Source organism: Motacilla alba, chromosome 2 (genome assembly GCF_015832195.1).
Source record: "Motacilla alba alba isolate MOTALB_02 chromosome 2, Motacilla_alba_V1.0_pri, whole genome shotgun sequence".
Classification (NCBI taxonomy): Eukaryota; Metazoa; Chordata; class Aves; order Passeriformes; family Motacillidae; genus Motacilla; species Motacilla alba.
In genome coordinates, this window is record NC_052017.1 from 128,288,551 (window position 1) to 128,295,604 (window position 7,054).

Consider the following 7,054-nt stretch of genomic DNA (forward strand, 5'->3'; position numbering starts at 1 on the left):
GTTTGTATAAGTATGTTGACAGCAAAAGGAGGGTCAAGGAGTGTCTCGACCATTAGTTGAATCCAGAGGATGGTGTAGTGACAGGGGCTGAGGAACAGGCAGAGGTCTTAATGCCTTCTTTGCCTTGGTCTTCAATATCGAGATCAGTTGTCCTCAGGATACCCAGCTCCCTGAGGTGGAAGTTGTTGATGGACAGATGAGTGAAGCCCCCATAGTCCAGGACACGATGGTTAGTGACCTGCTGTGCCAGTTAGACACACCCAGGGCTATGGGCCCTGGTGGGATCCACCCCAGAGTAATGAGGGATCTGGCAAAAGTACTCACTGGCACTGGTGAGGCCGCACCATGAGTACTGTCCAGTTCTGGGCCCCTCAGTTTAGGAAGGACATTAAGATGCTTGAGCATGTCCAGAGGAGGGCAACAAGGCTGGTGAGGGGCTTGGAACACGAGCCCTGTGTGGAACGACTGAGGGAGCTGCAGTTTTTAGCCTGGAGAAAAGGAGACTCAGAGGTGACCTTACCACTCTCTACAACTTCCTGAGAGGTGGCTGTAGTCAGGTGGGGGTTGGTCTCTTTCACCAGGCAGCAACTGACAGAACCAGAGGACGCAGTCTGAAGCTGTGTTAAGGGAAATATAGGTTGGAGATTAGGAAGAAATTTTTCATGGAAAAAATGATAAAGTGCTGGAATAGCCAGCCTGGGGAGGTGGTGGAGTCACCATCCCTGGATGTGTTTAAAAAAAGACTGGATGTGGCACTGAGTGCCATGGTTTAGTTGAGGTGTTAGGGCATGGGTTGGACTCAATGATCTTGAAGGTCTCTTCCATCCTAGTCATTCTGTGAATTTGCCAAAACACTTTCAATCATCCATCAGCAGTCCTGCTTAACTGGAGAAGGTCCAGATAACTGGAGATTAGCAGATATAACAGCCATCTATAAGGATGGTTGGAAGGATGATCTGGGGAACTACAGGCCTGTCAGCCTCACCTCAGCTCTGGGCAAGGTTCTGGAAGAGATCATCCTGAGTGCCATTACATGGCACATGCAGGATAACCAAGGGATCAAGCCCAAAAACATAGATTGAAGAAAGGCAGGTCCTGCTTGACTGATCTGATCTAAGATGACTAAGTGGCCTGCTGAGAAGATGAGGGAAGGGCTGTGGATGTTGTTTAGGTAGACTTCAGTAAAACATTTCACACCATCCTCCACAGCATCCTCCTAGAAAAACTGTCTGCTTGGGACTTGGATGGGTGGACTCCCCAGTGGATAAGAAGTTGGCTGCTTGTCAGGCCCAGAGAGTGGTGGGGAATGGAGCTAAGTCTAGTTGGCACAGCTGGTCACTTGTGTTCCCTAGGGCTCAGTATTTGGGCCAGTCCTGTTTTAACACCATTATTAATGATCTGGACATGGGGATTGAGTGTATCCTGAGTAAATTTGCAGACAACACCAGGTCAGATGAAGTGTTGATCTGCTTAAGGGTAGGAAGGCTCTGCAGACAGTCCTGGACAAACTCAATCAAAGTGCCAAGGACAAGTGCACAAGGTTCAGCAAGGCGAAGTGCTGGGTCCTGCTCCTGGGTTGGAGCAACCCCATGCAGTGCTACAGGCTGAGGGCAGAGTGGCTCGAGAACTGTTCACAGAAAGGGACTTGGGTGTGCTGGTTGACAACCAGCTGAATATGAGCCAATGTGTGCCCAGGTGGCTAAGAAGGCCAGTGGCATCCTGGCCTGTATCAGAAACAGTGTGGCAGTGATTGTCCCTCTGCATTTGGCACTGGTGAGGCCACACCTCAAGTTGTGTCCAGTTTTGGCCCATCACTTTAAAAAGGAAATTGAAATGCTGAATCGTGTCCAGCAAAGGGCAACAAAGCTCATGTAAGGTCTAGAAAGCTTGTCTTGTGAGGAGCAGCTGAAAGAGCTGGGTTTGTTAGTCTAGAGAAGAGGAGGCTCAAGGGAGACCTCTTCACCCTCTACAACTCCCGGAAAGGAGGGTGTAGCCAGGTGGGGACTGGTCTCTACTACTGTGTCCACAGTGAGAGGATAAGAGGAAATGTCCTTAAGCTCAGAGAGGGGAGATTCAGATTAGATGTTAGAAAAAAAAATTCACTGGCATTGGAATAGGATGCTCAGGGAGCTGGTTGGAGTCACCATCCCTGGAGGTGTTGAGGAGTTGTCAGGATCTGGGGCTGAGCAGGTTTAGTGGTTTAGGGCTTGCAGGGCTAGTTCTGGGTTGACAGTTGAACTTGGTCTCTTCCACCCTTGATGATTCTATGGTTCAAAGTTTGCAGTAGGATTTTTTAACAGACCCACAAATCAAGGAGGCACTTCTCTATAAGCACTGCATGAGAAATCTGTTCAAAGACTTTCTCCACACTTTTTACACAGCCTGTTCATGTTGCTTTCAGTGGTATAATTATGCCATATTCTCAGCTCACCAGTGGACTAACTATAGAGATACCTGGCTTTCTGTTTACTGAATGTATTAAATCAGTTTTGGAGGCTCAGGAAGATGTGTGCAGGTTCAACAACCTGAATATGTTAATTTTATTGTTTAGAAAGCAACTGCATTACTGTGCATGCCTTGCTGTTGGTCAGAGCAATGCTTTTATAGCTAATAGCATAACCAAAGAGAAAGGCAGCAATCTTCTTTAGCACATAGTCTATATTATGAAGATTTGTGGTCAGAGCTGTCTGAATTTCAGGCATTAATAAATCCTTCTAACCTGCTCTTTCTTTAGTACCACTGAGGCAGATGTGCACATATTCAGGTCTTGTGTATTTAAAAACTGACATAAATAGCTCTTCTGTAAAGTAATTGAGAGATTTGGGGCACTAGCAATCTCACCAATTCATGCCATTGCACATCTCTTAAGCAGCCACATTTAATAACCTAAAACAGTAAACCGGTAGCTATAATTTGGAAAGACCTTCATTCACACTAAATGTTAGTGGTCAGTTCACTTACATCAATGTGTGTATTCAAGCAATAGGTAGAAAGTAAGAATGCTGTTACTCGTGTTCTGAACAAGCAAGCTGTGAGTGTCTGTGCTCTGCGTGACATTATTGCAGCATTCATGCTAATTTTCAAGCTTTTTCGCAGCACCAGATTTCATGCTATTAGATTCAGTTAGTGCTTTTCTGTGTACTGTAACTGTGTGGTTGTGATGTGACTATCTACTTTGCCTAATGTAGTGAAGAAAATTACTTCAAAATGCATTAGAACTTGATGAGCTGGATCATCTTTCCTGAGTCAGAGGGCAGTAACCCAATCTCTTCTGTTCTGACCGCAGAAGAAAGCAAGATATTTGCTCTGTGCATTCCCCATAATGGGATCTCTGCATTTGTTTGCTTTAGAAACTTCACCCACACATTTCTGACTAAATTCCTCCTAGTATGAGAAATAGGGTTTATTTAATGTTTACCTAGCATTTGGCCTCCTGTCTTTTTCCTAAGTGATGGACATGAAACGGTGAGAAAACTGTCCTAGGTGGCAAGGAAGGACTTTCTGCTGCGCTGTCAAGCTCTGACAGTCTGAACTTCCAGTGTGGAAATGTGCAACGCTTTGGGTCCACCAGCTGCTGGCATGGGCTGTCAGCTTGGATTTCCTTTAGCAGCAAAGAAGCACTTTCATAGATGTTTTAAATAGGCACACAGGAGCTAATGGCATCAGGTCCCTCTGGTGACTTTAATCTTTATGCCATTCCTCTGGGTTGGTAACGGTTCCGCACTTCAGATTTTCCCCTGCTAATGAACCCCTCACAGGGTGGCATTGCTGAAGTATCATCATCATTTGACCTGTCTTACAATTGACTAGACTGACATTAAATAGCCCATTATGTTAATATTTCATCTAATTCTTGCTTTTCCAGTCTCATGTATTATGCAGCTCTTAATAGCAGTTGGCAGCAGCAAGGGATTTCTTTTTTCTGTCTTTCAAATAGTCTGTTAATCCTTTTCACAAAAACTAAGACTCCAAATATTGTACTAGATTTGACATTCACTTGAAAATTATACTTCCCTAGTCATGATCATACTTTAGCATTATATGAGACACTGCTGAAAGTGCATTACAGGAGGATTCCAGCATGGAATTACTGGTATTACTATTCTCATACTAAATCACACTTTAATCAGTTCCATTTCCTCACAAGTGGAACTGCTGCTCCAAGTGTACCAGTAACTGTGCAAATTGTTGTATTTTGAATTGCTACTTCTGTCTCTTTGCAGCTGGAAGAGGGAGAGCAAAGAGAGAGAAGTGTGGTGGGACTGTTCCTTTAGCCCAAAAGCAGAAATGTGGCCTCACCAGCTTGTGCCACCAGCCAGCTTACCAGTGTGAGCTGCCAGCGTGTGGCAGGGAGCTAACATGGCATTAGAATTAAATGGAGATTAAATCTTTATCCACAGTTAGGTGGGTACACAGTGTCACAGTACCAAGCCTGGGAGATTCAGAAACAAAACTCAGAGCAAGTGGTTAAGTGAGGTGTGTGGAACTTGCATATACAAGAGTTTCTTGGCAGCATAGAAGGGAAGGGAATTGCACAGTCAAGCAAAATACCTGCTATAACAATGTATTTTGGCTGGCCAAAAGTGGTTTTATCTCAACTGTTCTTAGGTGTTTGTATGAAGTAGTGTTTTAATAGTCCCTGGTTGCAAATAGTTCTTACAATTTCTAGAAATTGGTAGCCTTGCAAATGAAATTTTCCATGTGCTGTCCTCTGGGATGTTTCTGGCATGGTGCTTCTCTACAGCCACTTTCCTTAGAAGTGCTGGGTAGTATTGACAAGAGCAGTACTAGCCTTGCCTTTCTCCGTACTGTTGTCAGATGGAGTACGGTAGGTCAGGGAGATTTTACCACGCAGAAGATGCCTTTATATAAAGACCTACAATTCTATGCAACTTTCTATTAACTGAGTAAACACTGAACTGTCTTCCAGCATTATGGGTCGCTGCCAGTCTATTTACATTTTCTACCTTTATATGCACAAGGATAAACCAGCACTTAACAGATCCGAATCTCTAGTGTGTATAAGAAATGGTAACACTTTGTATCACTTTGAAGTACACTTTGTATAAAAGCTGAACTAATAAAGGGTCTACACCATAATTAACACACTGGTTCACTTCATTCTGTTCAGAAGTTTGAGTACCCTCTTTATCAGATGGAATAGCAACATTTAGGTACACTGGCCTGCAGAGCACAGGAGTCACAAATGCACCGCAGTCACAGGCTTGGTGCCCTGGAGAAGGCAAGGCTGCATTTTCCCTCCTCGAGGAAGCAATAAAAGCAGGTGTTCAGTCAAACTATCCCTTCTCCAGATTTCCCTCCCAACTCACAGATGGGAGTTTCTGAATGGGATGAGCTTGGAAGGCAAATCACTGGCAAAAATTTGAGAATTCCTGGAGTATGACATTCCAGTCCTGAACAAACAACAGGACAATGAAGGGGCAAGAAGGAAAAAACTCTATTCTCTGTCCATCGACTGCAGGAATCTTACTCCTAATGCAATTTTTTTATGGCCACTGCAATTAGCCTGGTGGGAACACGTAAAAAGAGCAAAACAACAGAGCTGTTGTACTTGCTTAAACATGAGCAGTCTGGACATGGGGCACTCAAGCAGGAATTTGCTGCATGCAGTCCTCTGCCTTCACCGACTAGACACATCCTCTTACCAGATGGAGGAGTTATTCAGCAGAAGAAAAAAAGGCTGAAAGCCAACATGGCACAACCAGAGACCAGCCCAGATCTGGGCTGAAAACCCAATTATCTCCTACCCCTCTCCATGTGCACCTGGCCCTCAGCCACATTACAGGCTGCACAGCAGCTAAAGGCTTTGGAAGCAAAAACAAATGCACGCAACTTGTGTGCACACCCTTATGCCACACACAAACTGTGCCTTTGTCTGTCTGTGCTGCACTGGAGAGCTCTTCTGCCTCACTCACCCTCCTGCCACTGTTCTGCTCATCAAGTCAGCACAGGAGTCTCTGAAGTTAGCCACTTCCTGGTGTTCCAGTCAGGAAACAGAGCTTGAAAATGTCTTTTTTTTAGCCAGAGTATCAAAAGCAAAATTGAACACTTCTTTGAAGTGTTATTTACTCATGGCAGCAATCCCATTTTAAAAAGCAAACCGAGTAGCACCTGAGTTTTAAACAGCATTATTTCATGCTGAATTTATCTGTGAAAGGAACCACTTTGTATTGAAGAGTCACAGAACTAAATTCAATAGTAAAAAAAAAACCAAACAAAAAACAACCAAAAAACATGATATACACACTCTTTTTTCAAGTTTAAATTTACACAGCTTTTGTACACCAACATAACCAACCCTTTATTTCCTCCTAATTTGAAAACTACTAATGTGACATGCTGTATATTTTAAATTCTGAAGAACCAGTACTGAATATTTACATATTTATTCCATGCTTGACACTTTACTTTTTTTTCAAATTCCCTGACAGAAACCAAATGATTTATATCCCTGCTAGTTCTGAAAACAGTAAAATTTCTAAAAAAATAAAACCACCTTAAACACATGGTATAAAGGAGTGAGTCAGCTTTAAAAATATTTATGCAATACTCCTTAAAAAAATAGCATTAACAGTAATGCCTGTGAAAGCTCCACCCATTTTAGTCATTATTAGTAAAATTACATCTCCCTCTTATTTTACCATTCAGAAGATTGATTGGCTTCCAATCCAAATCTGTCCGTGTTATTTTAAACAAGGTTAAACCCTTTAAGAACTGATACTGTTCCCCGTAGGTGCACCCAGTCAATTCATGGACGTTTCCCACTTCCATTGGTTATTCAATCACCTCCCAAGCAGTGGGACAGTCTCAGAGGCTCCACACAGGAAAAATACAGCTACTAGGGGCCTTCTGTGTATCAAATGAAAAACCTACTTAACTTATTCAGGCAGTATAAAGGTAAAATAATTTCAATTTAAATATTACCGTACTTTGGAAACACTTGAAATACAATACAGGCAGTATTTAGGTAGAGTAAGACCCCTCTATAGCACTTCTGTAGAGTCAACAGACCACGCATAAGTGAAAAGCAAAC